This window comes from Notamacropus eugenii, chromosome 5 (assembly GCF_028372415.1).
Source record: "Notamacropus eugenii isolate mMacEug1 chromosome 5, mMacEug1.pri_v2, whole genome shotgun sequence".
NCBI lineage: Eukaryota > Metazoa > Chordata > Mammalia > Diprotodontia > Macropodidae > Notamacropus > Notamacropus eugenii.
The window spans coordinates 172,708,113-172,723,619 of NC_092876.1; the positions used below are offsets into that span (position 1 = coordinate 172,708,113).

The window sequence follows — 15,507 nt, forward strand, 5'->3', positions numbered from 1 at the left end:
AGAATATGGTGCAAGATGCTGGTCTAAGCCTACTTTCTTCTAGACTCCTTTACATTTTTTTTCCCAGCAATTTTTAATCCAATAGGGAGTTTTTTACTAAGTAATTGATGTTTTCTGGTTTGTTGAAGACTGGATTGTTGAGTTCCATAATTTTTGACCCCTTTTCTAGTTTGTTTCATTGATGTACTCCATTTTAAAATTGCTGCCAAATGGTTTTGATAACTGCCACTTTATAATATAAATTAAGGTCTGGTAGTGCTCTTCCACCTTTATCCTCGTGTGTGTGTGTGTGTGTGTGTGTGTGTGTGTGTGTATGTGTGTACATATTTTGGAACAGGCAACACATTTATTAAGGGCTTGGAAGAAGGTACTTACATAGTGCTTTAGGAACAAAGTCCGTAGAGTCAGAAACACAACCAATAGGGGAGTGAAGAATGGCAGGTCTGGTTCTGTTCCTAAAATGGAGGCCTAGAAGGAACTTACCAATGGGAGAAATATTTTCTTTCATATTCTAGGTTTTTGTTCTTCTGAAGGAATTTTATTATTTTATAAAGTCTTATAAAGACAACTCTCACTTTATATAAATTCACATTATACAAATTTTACTTTAAGAATTCTGAAAGAAATCTGCATTCCAAAAAACCACTTAGGTTAACTTACTGTATAGCTCTCTACTCTCTCTTTCTCTCAGCGCTCTACGGCTGTCTTATCTCGCCCCCCTCCCTCCAAAAAAAAAAACCCTCCCAAGTGAAAGCAGAGGAACAGATGCATGGAGACACTGCCAGAAAGACTGCTACCCTGCTTGTGTTAGCTTGAGACATCTAGTTCCAAGGCCCATGTGTCTGCCTTCTGTCAGTCCAAGATTGGCTATCACATCTGTGTGTTCCTCCTCCTGTGTTTCTTTCTCTGTCCCTGCCCCAAAGTATCTTTGAACCATGTGCTGGCCCCTCTCTCCACTGGTACACGACAACCTTATTGCCTTCTTTTATTCCTTCCTTCTCTATGCCTGGACAAATTCCCTGGGCAGTCTACTCATGCAAAGCAAGAACTATCTGTATCCCTTTGACAATTTAATTGGAATAGTATTAAAACTATAAACTAAATTTAGTAGTATTTGCATTTTTACTATATTGGCAGAGTCCTGCCATGATCACTGAATATTACTCCAGCTCTTTAAGTTATTCCTTATTTCTTTAAAAAGTATTTTGTGATTGAATCTATACATGCTTTCCCTTTCTACCATTGCCACTTGGATTTTATCGTTGTATCAAAATGCTACTGATTTTTGTGGCTTTATACTTTTCTTTCTAAAGTATATAATAAATTCAATCTAAAATTTTCAAAGCTATCCTGCTTGTGATTCCTCCTGACATTTCTTATTTTTCCTTTGTGCATTAAAACCTGCTTTATGACTCACTTCTCTTTCTTTTGTTCTTTTTTCCCCAATCTATCCCTGGCCTCTCTCTTCTTCCTAGCTCCCTCTATCTCTAATCCAAAATGAAACAAAAGAAAACAAACAAAACCCACCTGTCATCAAATAAGCATAATCAAGTAAAACAAATTTTCACATTAACCATATCCAAAAATGTATGTCTTATTTGTCATCTTGAGTCAGTCATTTCATTGTCAGGAAGTGAGTAGAATGCTTCATCATCAATACTCTGGAATCGAGTAATAATTACATTCATCAGAGCTCTTAAGTCTTTCAAAGGTGTTTTTTTTTACACTACTGTTATTGTATAAATTGATCTTCATATTATGTCACATCATTCTGCATTAGTCCATGGAAGTCTTCCCAGACCTCACTGAAACTGTTCCTTTTGTCATTTCTACAGTGCATGAGGGTAACTGAAAGACCTCAAACCCATTAATGAGTTGGGGAGATGTCTGCCCCAAGTATATGAAGACTTCTCCAGTGGAATGGATGGATGAGAATAGTTTGTTCCAACAGCCATGAAGGTGGCTGAAGCAGATGCTGTGGAGCACTTAGAACTTGGTCAGATATCAAAGACACCAAGTCAACCACTGCATCCCAGGCCATCATTGGTTGTCTTGACTTTTGTCTTGCCACGGGACCTCTATGACTCTGGAAGAGAGAATGAAGTGATGAATGAAGTGTGCAACTCTGCCTCCCTCAAATCTAATTCAGTCACAGGTCAAGACAAAAATAAAGGATGAACAGTAACAACACAACGACAGTGCAATAATATTCCATTACATCCATGTATCTTCGTTTGCCCAGTTATTCCTCAATAGATTGTCTTACACTTTTAGTTTCCAGTTCTTTTTCATTACAAAAAGAATTGCTATAGATATTTTTGTACACATGGGCCCTTTTCCTTTTTCTTCTATCTAATAAGATGTAATCTTGCCAGAAGACAAGAGGATAGAGTAAAAACTTTTAAAAATTCCTACCAAATGTATAATTCTTTGCTCTTGTATCTCATGCACTGTGCAGTACACACTAATCACCTTTTACAGGTACCTTGGATTTCATAGTTTTCTTTATTGGACTTGGTTTCTTTCTGTTTCTATTCTTCTATTCATCTTGAACCATTTGAGGAACATTATTCAAGATGGAATGGGAGCAACTCAGTTTCCTGCTGTACTCAAAACTCCTCATCTCTCCACAGGTATAATCAAACTTGGAATCTACCTAAAATCTGCTGATTGATTGGTTCTTACTCATTTATGAATTGAGGAGAGGTGTTTTAGTTTTGGAGATATTGTAATAATAATAATATCGTGACTTTTGCCTTCAGTCAGATTCTCTTTTAGAAAAAATAATAATCTTATTGGTTTTTAGGTATCCTCTAGGGGCATTGGTATATCTGGGGTGTTCAAGGAGGACTAGCACCTCTGGTGTGAAGACTTGCTGAGCCCTTTTCAGGGCTGCTTATCCACCTTTGTTGTCTACCTTGCATTCAACTCTCACTTGTGGCTCCAAGTATTTGTAGCATGTCCAGCAGCCCCACACCCTGGTAAACTGTCTGGGCAGACAGGCTAAACCAGATTAAGGACAACTGACAAGCATCACACCTGTCAGTGAGCTAGGAGGGTCTACCCCAAGCACATGAAGACTTTCCCAGTGGGAATGGGCAATATGTTTCAATGACCATGAAGACTATGCTTAGAGCTTGGTCAGACATTGAAGACAAGATGCCAAGTTTCATCCACTGCATCCTGTGTGTCATCCCCATCATCAGTTGTCCTGACTTTTGTCTTACCACTGGACTTTGATGACACTGGTAGAGAGAGTCAGGCTGACAACTTTGCGTAACTCTGTCTCACTTAAATTCAACTCACCCATTAGTCAAGACATCACTCTGTGATGTCACTGGTCCTCTGAAAATGAAGAACAAACAACAACAGGTATTAGATTGCATTCTTACCAACAACTTGAGACTTCCAAATAGCATTTTATCATAGAATGTGTATTTAGATATTAGTAATGAACATAACAGGGGTTAGTAAGTCAAATCCTTCAGTAAACTAATAAGAAATAAATTTCAGCTCTAGGGGCTTGCTAGGTGAGTGAGTTCTTATCCTTTCCTTTCAAAACAATTGGGATCTGTCTGAATTTCCAGAAGCTTGAAAGAACTGTGATTGCCAGTTCTATGACAGGTATAGGCCTTGAATTCCTTCCTGTCTGTCATTGCTACTAACATAATTTCAGTCCAGTTCCTGCAGCTCTCAGTCCAGCTTAGGGGTTCCTAGAGTTTCCCTGAAGCAGCTTTGGCCTGCTGTTACTTTTCTCCTGGAAACCTTTTTTCTTTCTCTGTTTCTTAATATTTTATTGATGTTCTCTTTTAATATCACAGTCACTTTTCGATGATTCTACCTCCTACACATACATGACAAACAAATCAATACATTAGTAATATATGCTTCACTTTGTACCTATATCCTGTCACTTCTCTGATGAGAGGCAAGGGGCATGCTTCTCTGTAGGTCCTCTGATATGTATAAGTTTTTGGGGGGAGTTTGGTTAATTGACTTTTTAAAAATGTTTTTTTCCAATTACATGTAAAAACAATTTTTATATTTTTTTTAAATTGTGAGTTCCAATTTGAGACAGTAAGTAATTTGATATAGGTTATACATGTGTAGTAATGCAAAACATATTTCTATGTTAATCAAATTGTGAAAGGAAATACAGATTAACCCCCCCCCCATGCCCCCAAAATATTCTTTGATCTACATTCAGACTCCATCAGTTCTTTCTCTGGAATAATTTGTATATTTAAGTACTATAGTCTTCTCTATCTACCTCATTAGGGAGGAAATATGTTTAACACTCCACTCACCCTCAGGGGTCTGACACTGTTTAATATCAACTACATAGGATCATTTAGGCAACTCCAAGGACTTCCATTTAGTCCTACCCACAAAAACCAGCATAAAAACTATGGTAAGCTTCCATACAAATATTGATTCCCCAGAACTCTAATATCTATATCCATGATAGACTCTCCTTGATTAGCCACCATAATTGAGACCCAAACAGGGAGACATCACCCATATCCACTTGAGTAATGACATTCCTTCTCTTGGTTGTCATTTCCTAACTCCTGATAGAAACGAACATCTCTATATACCTGGTAAGGTATATATGCTTTGGTATAACAGTAACTTGGCTGCCAGTATCAAGCAGACCCTTAGTTTTTGATGCCCTCTTACTGCTTTTTTTTATAGTTTTATTTATTAATTTTTAGATTTTGACACTCATTTCCACAAAATTTTGAGTTTCAATTTTTCTCCCCATGTCTCCCCTCCCCCCACCCCATAACACTTTGCATTCTGATTACCCCTTCCCTCAATGTGCCCTTCCTTCTATCACACTCCACCCTTCCCTTATCCCCATCTTCTCTCTTTTCTTGAAGGGCAAGATAGATTTCTATACCCCATTACCTGAATTTCTTATTTCCCAGTTATACGCAATAACAATTCTCAACATTCATTTCTAATACTTTGAATTCCAACTTCTCTCCCTTCCTCCCTCCCCACCCATCCCCACTGAGAAGGCAAGCAATTCAATACAGGCTATGTATGTGTCATTTTGCACAAGACTTCCATAATAACCATGTTGTGTAAGACTCGCTATATTTCCCTCCCTCCTACCCTGTCCCCCATTTATTCTATTCTCTCATTTGACCTCGTCCCTTCCCCAAAGTGTTTACTTCTAATTACTCCCTTCTCCCATCCCCCTCACCCCACTTGTCTCCTTCTCCCCTACTTTCCTGTAGTGTAAGCTAGATTTTCATACCAAATTGAATGAGCATGTTATTCCCTCCTTAAGCCATATGTGATGAGAGTAAGCTTCACTTTTCCCCTCTCATCTCCTCCCTTTACTCCTCCATTGAAAAAAATTTTTCTTATCTCTTTTATGAGTGATAGTTTGCCCCATTCAATTTCTCCCTTTCTCCTCCCAATATATTCCTCTCACCCCTTAATTTTATTTTTTATAGATATCATTCCTTCTGATTCAACTCAACCTGTGCAGTCTGTCTATATGTGTGTGTGTGTGTGTATGTGTATGTGTGTGTGTGTGTATAATCCCTCCACCTACCCAAATAGTGAGAAAAGTCTCAAGAGTTACACATATATTTCCATGTAGGAATGTAAACATTTCAGCTTTAGAAAGTCCTTTATGATTTCTCTTTCCTGTTTACCTTATCATGCTTCTCTTGATTCTTGTGTTTGAAAGTCAAATTTTCTCTTCAGTTCTGGTCTTTTCATCAAGAATGCTTGAATCATTGAATGACTATTTTTTTCCCCTGAAGTATTATACTCAATTTTGCTGGGTAGGTGATTCTTGGTTTTAATCCCAGTTCCTTTGACTTCTGGAATATCCTATTCCAAGCCCTTCCATCCCTTAATGTAGAAGCTGCCAGATCCTGTGTTATCCTGATTGTATTTTCCGTAATACTCTTATTGTTTCTTTCTAGCTGCCTGCAATATTTTCTTCTTGACCTGAGAACTCTAAAATTTGGCCACAATATTCCTAGGAGTTTCTCTTTTCGGATCTTTTTCATGAGGTGATTGATGGATTCTTTCAAAATTTATTTTGCCCTCTGGTTCTAGAATATCAGAGCAGTTTTCCTTGATAATTTCATGAAAGATAATGTCTAGGTTCTTTTTTTGATTATGGCTTTGAGGTAGTCCCATAAATTTTAAATTGACTTTCCTGGATCTATTTTCCAGGTCAGTTGTTTTTTCAATGAAATATTTCACATTATCTTCCATTTTTTCATTCCTTTGGTTTTGTTTTGCAACTTCTTGGTTTATCATATAGTTATTAGCTTCCCTGAACTCCACTCTCATTTTTAAAGAACTATTTTCTTCAGTGAGCTTTTGAACCTCCTTTTCCATTAGGCTAATTCTGCTTTTGAAAGCCTTCTCCTCATTGGCTTTTTGGATCTCTTTTTCCAATTGAGTTAGCTTATTTTTAAAGGTGTTATTTTCCTCAGCATTTTTTTGGATCTCCTTTAGCAAGCTGCTGTCTCACTTTTCAAGCTCTTCCATGGCCTGGCCCCATTGCATATTCATTTTGGAGGTACTGGATGCAGAAACCTTGACTTCCTCTGACAGTATGCTTTGTTCTTCCTCATCCAAAAGGATGGAAGGAAATACCTGTTCACCAAGAAAGTAACCTTCTATGGTCTTATTTTTTTTTTCCTTTTTTTGGGCATTTTCCCAGCCAGTTACTTGACTTCTGAATCCTTTGTCAAGAGGAGGGTCCTAGTGCTCCTGCTTACCCCAGGACTGTGCTCTTAAAGGTAGATGCTCAATTCCCCCAGGGGCTTTAGGTGGGGGTGGGGTCTCTACTCAGGGCCGAGATTCAGATCAGCTGCTCAGTTCCCCCAGAGGCTTTATGCTCAGTGCTGCAACAATGGAACAATGGACACTGGCTGCTGCCTGCCTGCCACAGCCTCCAGAAGCCTCTGCTGCCCAGCTCCTCCTACCACCTTGGGCCGGGTCCAGGAGTGGACTCTGTTCCCTTCTTGCTAGGCTGAAAAAGCCCTCTCACTGACCTTTGGTGCCTATGGGTTCAGGGATCTGCAAACTGCTGTTGCTTCCGGGGATTTTGTCCCCAAAGCCTGTTCTGTTCCTGCTCCTCCCAGAGTCACGTGGCTGAGGCTGGACTGGGCTCTGTTCCACATCTGGTGTGACAGACCTTTCCCTTTTGCCTTCTAGGTCACCTTGGGCTGGAAATCTCCACTTTGTCTTTCTGTGGCTTCTGCTGCTCTAGAATTTGTTGAGAGTCTTTCTTTACAGGTATTTTATTGTCTCTGGGGGAAGAGTTAAAGTATATATGCCTTTCTACTCCACCATTTTAGCTCTGCACCCCCTCCCTCCCCACTACTTTCTAGGCCACAGTGGTTCTGGTATATGACCTCCAGTCCCTCTGCAGCCCTAAAGTTAGAAAAGTACAAACCTTAAAGGAATCTTGGCCTTTATTCATCTCAACAGTCTCCTCAATCTGGATACAAAGATGAGTGGCTCTGATCAACCACTGGGAGAATTTCAAGGATGTCCTAAATTTTGCTGGGGTAGGACCCTGAGTATACTGATTGTATATACCCCAATACAATATTACTAATAATACTCCCACAGGCTGATCACCAGGCACCTTCTTGCCTACCAATGTTCTAAGAGTCATACTAATGCTTCTTTCAGGAAAAAGCACCATTACTCTCCTCCTATTTAATTAACATAGTGACAAGACCCTGCTTCCTGCCATTATTCACAGAGTCACCATTGTGTGGATAGCCTTACATGCTCAGCATCTAGGCATCCCCAATTTCATCTTCAAATTTCATCAGTTAATTGTCTAGCCTTCTTAATGATAGTCTGACAGGGAAGGTCCACAGCTAAATATCTGATGTCATACAGGCATTTCATGTAAAAGAAAGCAGGCTGGTCTTGAGAAGTGTGGAATGATAGAGAGGAGCCATAAATTCAGTTCACTAAACCCATCTTTTAAAAAATTTTTTCTCCTTTTCATTTATGTGGAATCTGATATACAGAACTCCACATTTTAGCCACCTAAAAATAGACAAAGAGCAGTCGCTGTCTTGGGTCTTTAACTAGTTCAGCTAACTTTACAAGAGCAAATCCTTTTGTAATCTCTTCAAGCTCTTGAAACTCTTCAACTAACAAAAATTTTAAGTTATCCCTATTAGCCCAGACCCTCCTTAACTAGATTCAAATGACACATTAACTTGCTGTTTAAATTTCTCTTGAAACTGTCAAGTTTCTTGGTTATAAAAGTGTTCCCATCTTCAGATACTGGTTTGGAGGAAATCATTCCCTGGGAAGTAGTAATGGAATAAGAAAACATTCAACACCAGTTCCATTTCCTAATCTTCCCCCTCATTCCTTCTCCTATTCTCCTCCCTTATAGATTTAATATCAGCAGGGTTTAACACATTCTCCAGTGATACCTCTGGATCAGAGATTATACTTCCCATATATAGCATATTAATCTTCAACCATATTAGCATTGCCCTTTTCGCCTGTCCAATACTAAATCTATAAGTCACTCTTCTGCCTTAAAGGCAGATGATCCTTTAATATCAAAAGTCAATTCAGCTTCTAATCCTTTAATGTGTAAGGATAATTTATCTTAATTTTTTTTGACAACCAGCTTTTCTAAAGCCACAAATATGAACCAAAGAATACTCACTTTTGTTATTTTTGTATGTTTCCATTCAAGCTCCTTAAGTATTCATAAAGCTAACTGAGATGAACAGGATCTTCTTCTTTATTACCCTGAAAAATCTCCCCATGTGATCCAAACAGTTCTTGGTCCATAGGATACAAAAGTTCCATATCTAGCCATCCAGTCTTCCAAGGCCGCTTTTCCCCTCACAGCCCCTTTTCCCTGCTTCAACAATGAATTTAACCAAAGAGCCATTGCAAAGTAATCTCTGCCAGTCATGCCAAAAATATTCTAAGGCAGTCTATTCAGGTCAGTTCAGTGATTGAGGCTCACTGTTAGAATGCAACAAAGTACTGACCATAAAATGCAATAACAATTGCTTTACTAATAACAGTAGATAAAAAAATAAAACTCTAAGATTAAAAATAAAGCAATTCATTTAAAATGGCTACTCCATTTGGAACTCAAAGTTTTAAAAGACAAATGTTAAAAATTGTTTTTACATGTAACTGAGAAATAAGATACACAGGCAATGGGGCATAGAAATCTAGCTTACCCTACAGGAAAATAGAAGGGGAAGGGAATATGAGAAGGAAGTGGTAATCAGAATGCATGCCATCATGGAGTGGGGAGGAGGGGAGAGATGAAGAGAAAATTTGGAATTCAAAATCTTGTGAAGTAAATGTTGAAAACTAAGTAAATAAATTGAAATGTGAAAAGATGGCTACTCCAATCTGCCTCCAAGTTCATTGCAGCAACTGACCATGCTAAGGTCAGGAAGTCATTCCTTGAAGGGCAATGGAAATTCCACTAAAACCTCTGACACCAACTCCCTATAGGCTGAGTCTTTTACGCTTCCTGCAGCAAAGAAGCCAAACAAATGATGATCCCAAGAACTGCCTCCCTGCCCATTAAAGGAGAACCAGCCTGAGTTACAAAAAGAACAGGTGATGCTCCTGTCACAGGAAGACTCCTGTGCTAAGGAGAAGAAAGGAGATGAGGTGGGAGGCTTGAAGAGAGAATGTTTGGAATAGCTATTGTGAAGAGTGTGATAGAGATAGTGTATCCATAGATTAGCTATTTATAGTCACAGGGTTTGGTCAGGGTGTAAGTAGCAATATAACAAGGGATCAAGGAATTTTAGAGTCAAGGACAGTGTACAGTTGAATCGTGCTGGGATTTTTCTTCAGGTTTCCTTCGATTGTCCCAAAGGGACCCCTGTTCTGCCCCTAACTCTTATTTGTTTTCACACCCCTATGTTTGCCCAGATGCGCTATTTTATCTCTTTTGTGGAGGAAAATCTTGAGAGCTTGGAATTTTCTGACCTACTCTTCCATCTTCCCAGAATCTTCTCAGAAAGAATTGAAAAAGAAAAAGAAAAAAGAGAAAGGAAAAAAGTTCAGCAAAATCATCAATACGTTGAAAAAAAATACAATATTATATAAAGCATTCCACCCTTGTGGAATGTCTGTAAAAGAGTCAAGGAAGGTACCTTCTCATATCTGTTCAATGGTGCTAAAATTGTTCTTTGTAATTTTGCAATATTCATTAATTTAAAAAAAAAATTAAAATTTAATTTCTTCAATCAATGAAAATCTATTTTCTCTCCCTCCCACTTTTGCCCTAATTCCAATGAAAGAAAAAACAAAGCCTCTGTTACAAATATGTATAGATTAAGTTAGTTAAGCAAAACTAATTATCTGATTGGTGATGTAAAAGAGTCTTAATCTGTACTCTGAGTCCATCACCTTCCTCGTGAAAGGTGGATATCTTCATCACTGGTCCTCTGGAATCATGGCTCATAATTGTATTGATCAAAGTGCTTAAGTCTTCCAAAGTTATCTTTACAATGTTGTTGCTGTTACATACATTATTCTCCTGGTTCTTCTCATTTCCTGTTGTATCAGTTCATACAAGTCCTCCCAGATTTCTCTGAAACCATCTCTTTCATATTTTCATAAGGCACAATAGTATCCTGTTTCTTTCATATACAGTAAAGTATTTTTTATCTGGTCCCCAGTTGATAGGCACCCCTTCAGTTTCTATTTTTTTTGCCACCACAAAAAGAGATTTTATATATATATGTATATACATACATACAAAGATTTTTGTATATATGAGTTCTTTCCCTCTGTCTTTTATCTCTTTGGGGAACAGTTTGTATTAATGTACCTGTTTTCCTATAGCCCTGCCAATAATTGTCATTTTTCTTTTTCTTAGAGTTGTTTTAATTTGCATTTCTGTATTAGTGAGATAAGAATTTTTCTTTTTTCTTCTTTTTAAACATTTATTTAAAAATATTTTAAATTCCAAAATGTCTCTATCCCTACTGTTCTTTCCCTACCTTTTGAGAAGGCAAGCAATGTGATATCAGTAATACCTGTGAAGTCATACAAAACATATTTCCATATTAGATATATTAAAAAAAAACAATAAAAAGTAAGAAACATAATGAACATGAAGAAAGTATGCTTCAGTCTGCACTGAGATGATCAGATCTCTCTCTGGAGGTGGATAGCTTTTTTCATCATGGGTCCTTTGGAATTGTTTTACTCAGAGTTATTCATAGTTGATCACCATTATAATGTTGCTGTTACTCTGTACAATGTTGTCTTGGCTCTGCTCACTTCACTTTGTATCAATTCATATAAGTCTTTCCAGGTTTATCTGAAATCAGACTGTCATTTTTTATAGCACAATAGTATTCCATCAAAGTCATATATCACAACTTATTTAGTCATTCCTCAATTGATGAACATCTCTTAAATTTCCAGTTCCTTGCAACTGCAAAAAGAGGTGACATAAATATTTTTGTACAGATAGGTCCTTTCCTCTTTTCTTTAGTCTCTTTGGGATACAGACCTAGTAGGGGTGTGGCACAGTTTTATAGGCCTTTGTATATAGTTCCAAATTGTTCTCCAGAATGTTTGAATCAGTTCATAACTCCACAAACAATACATTAGTGTTCCTGTTTTTCCACATTCCCTCCAGCAACTGTCATTTTCCTTTTCTGTCATGTTAGCCAATCTGATAGCTGTGAGGTAGTACCTCAGTGTTTTAATTTGCATTTCTTTAATCAGTAGCGATTTAGAACATTTTATTTTTTTAAAATTAAATTTATTTATTTTCAGTGTTCTACAATCACTACCATATAAACTTAGATGATTATTTTTCCCTCCTTCTCCACTCCCTCCCTGAGATGGCATACAATTTTATATAGCTTCTACACATGCATTCCTATTAAATACACTTTCACTATAGTCATGCTGTGTAGAAGAATTAAAATGAATGGGAGAAATCATATAACAAACCAAAACGTAATACACAAAGAAAAAATCATCTGCTACATTCTGCAATTGAATTCCATAGTTTTTTCTCTGGATGTGGAAGGTATTTTGCCTTAGAAAACCATTGGGAATTTTTTTTAAGTCCTTGCATTGCAATGAAGTTCCAAGTCTACCAGAAAAAACTCTCACACACTGGGGTCATTGCTGTGCACAAAGTTCTCTTGGTTCTGCTCCTTTCACTCAGCATCAGATCATATAAGTCTTTCCAGGCCTCTCTGAAGTCTTCCTGTTCATCATTTCTTATAGTGCAATAGTATTCCGTTACATTCATATACCATAATTTATTCAGTCATTCCCCAGTTGATGGGCATCCCCTTGATTTCCAGTTTTTGGCCACCACAAAGAGTGCTGCTATAAATATTTTTGTACATGTGGGACCCTTTCTCATTTTTGTGATCTCTTGGGGATACAGTCCTAGAAGTGATATTTCTGGGTCAAAGGGTATGCATATTTTTGTAGCCATTTGGGCATAGTTCTAAATTGCTCTCCAGAGTGATTGGATCAGCTCACAGCTCCACTAACAATATATTAGTGTTCCAACTCTCCCACATCCTCTCCAACATTTATCATCTTCCTTTTCTGTCATGTTTGCCAATCTGATAGATGTGATGTGGTACCTCAGAGTTGTTTTGATTTGCATCTCTCTAATCAAAAGTAATTTAGAGCATTTTTTCATATGACTATAGATATCTTTAATTTCTTCCTCTGAAAATTCCCTGTTAATGTCCTTTGACCATTTATCAATTCGTGAATGACTTGTATTTTTGTACATTTGACTCAGTTCTCTATATATTCTAGAAATGAATTCTTTATCACCTACATTAGCTGGAAAAATTGATTTAGAACATTTTAATGTGACTATTGATACCTTTGATTTCTCCCTTTGAAAAAGGACTGTTCCTATCTGGAGTAGCAACCATACTAGTATACAGGGTAGGCTGCTAGCACAGATTCCTTGATCAGTTTTTCTAAAGGAAAGACAGCTTTAAAGTGGTTAATAATCTTACTTTAATTAACACACAGATAAGTATAGCTAAGTAGTCCAAAAAAGAATCTGTTTAGGGCTCTAGCTGTCTAAACAGAAAAATACAACTACCTATATACACCATCAGACTGGGAGAGCACTAACATCTGAGTAGTTGGGGGGCTTTTAACAAATGGCTACTCAGAGTCCTGTCTAGGGAATCAAAAGGTCCTTCTCATGAGTGAGCCCCCAAAGCAAAATGTCAACTCCCCCTGACTGGCTTAGAGTAAGAAGGCATGAAACCTACATGACTCAGCACAGCTGTGAATTATCAGGGTTCAAAGGAGATTAATCCTTCAGATATTTGGAGTTTAGCCTGAGCCTAGGAAACTGAACTCCAGAAAAAAAAATTAAAAAAATCCCACTTTGCTTATGCTTACACTATCTTTTGACTGATTATCAACTGGAGAATGATTCTTGTAAATCTGAATCATTTCCTTACATATCTTGGAAATGATGCCTTTAACAGAGAAACATGCTGCAAAAATTCCCTTCTTCTCCCATTTACCAAATTCTTTAATAATTTTAGCTGCTATTTGTTTAGCTATTTGTTTGTACAAAACTTTAAATTTTATGGAATCACAATTATCCATCTTATCTTCTGTGATCCTGTTTCTTTCATTTGGTCATGCAATAGTTTAAGTAAACCATCATATCTTCTACAAAATGTGGTCATTTTGTTTGCTTCATGCTTATTTCTTGAATTGCTTTTTCTTTTCATATCTTTATAGCTGAGATTTCTAGCACTATTTTGAATAGGAATGTTGATAATTGACATCCTTACTTTATTCCTGATTTTCTTAGGAATGCCTCTAATTTATTCCCATTGTAGATAAAGCTGATTCTTGCTTTTAGATATCTACTATATCAAGTTAAAAAATTCCATTTATTCCTGCATTTTCTAGTGTACTTTTTAAAAAATAGGAATAGATGTTTTATTTTGTCAAAAGCTGTTTCTTTTTCTATTGATACCATTAGATGATTTTACATGTTATTTTTATTGTTAACATAGTTAATTATGTGTATAGTTTTCCTAATACTGAATCAGCCCTACATTCCTGGCATAAAACAATCATGGTCAGAATTTATATAATCTTTGTGATATGTTGCTGTAGTACTCACAATAGGTTTTTTTTTTTTGAAATTTTTGCATAAATATGATTAGAGATATTAGTCAAAAGTTTTCTTTATTTTGAATGTCCCTAGTGCAGATATCAAGAGTTTATTAGTATTTTTTTGAGTTTATTAGTACTATAGAAAGAATTTGGTAGAATTCTTTTCACTTTTTTTCCCAAACAGCTTTTTATAGTCTTGGAATTAATTGTTTAAATGTTTGATAGCTTTCATTAGCAAATCTATCTGGTTCTGGAATTTCTCCCCGTAAGGACTCATTTTAAGGCTTGTCCAATTTATTTTTTCCATATAGGATTATTCCAATCCTCTATTTCTTTTTCTGTTAATCTGGGTATTTTATATTTTTACAAGTATTCCTCGATTTCATTTAGATTGTCAGTATAATTGACATATAATTGGGCAAATATTTCCTAATAATTTCCTTTATCTACCTTTAATTTATTGTGAATTCACTTTTTCATTCTTGATACCAGTAATTTGCTTTTAATCTTTCCTAAAAAGTCAAATTAACTAATGATTTTTCCAGGTTATGATCTTTAAAATAAATCTAGTTTTACTTATTATTTCACTAATTTTTTGTGTTCAATTTTTTCTGTCTTTGATTTTCCCAGTTTCTCTTTTGGTGTTTTTTTTTGAGGGGGCACTTATTTGTTGATTTTATAGTTGTTTTATTTTTGGTTGTTGTTATTGATTGCCCAATTATCTGATCTTTCTTCCTTTATTGATAGATGTATTTACAGAAATGAATTTTCCCCTAAGAACTGTTTTGGAGTGTTGTTTCGTCATTTCAGTCATATTCTTTGTGACCCCCATTTAGGATTTTCTTGGCAAAAATACTGGCGTAACTTGCCATTTCCTTCCTTACCTCATTTTACAGATGAGGAAGTTGAGGTAAACAGGGTTAGTTGACTTACCCAGTATTACACAGCTAGTAAGTTTCTGAAGTCATATTTGAACTCAGGAAGATAGGTCCAGCTGTCCTACTGCTGTAGACATATCTCCTAGATTTTTGGTATGTTGTTTCATTGTTTTCATTATGTTTAAATAAACTGTAGATTTTTTTCCTGTGATTTGTTGTTTGACTTTTCCATTCTTTAGGATTAAGTTATTTCCAATCCAATCCACATTTATTATGTGGCAGGTACTATGCACTGGGAATATAATTAATAAAAAGAAAGATAGTCCTTGCCCTCAAGGACCTTTTAATGTAATGAAGGGAGACAACACACAAAAGGAGTCAGGAAGGTAGTGAGGGTGGGAAGAAAGGACAAATTAACAGGGGGTACCCAGGGCAGGGGCATGTTGTTTAATGGAGTTGAAACCAGATAGATAGGAAA

General features: G+C 36.7%; 1 protein-coding gene across 1 annotated transcript in view; it reads left to right on the plus strand.

Annotated features, from left to right (window-relative positions):
* The window catches only part of LOC140507759 (uncharacterized), a 20,618-nt gene extending 5,378 nt beyond the window's left edge, over positions 1 to 15,240 (plus strand). The window contains exon 2 of the mRNA XM_072615695.1: positions 1,836 to 15,240. The gene's annotated coding sequence lies outside the window, so the exon portion shown is untranslated. The remainder of the gene's footprint in view (positions 1 to 1,835) is intronic.
* The last annotated feature ends 267 nt before the right edge of the window (positions 15,241 to 15,507 follow it).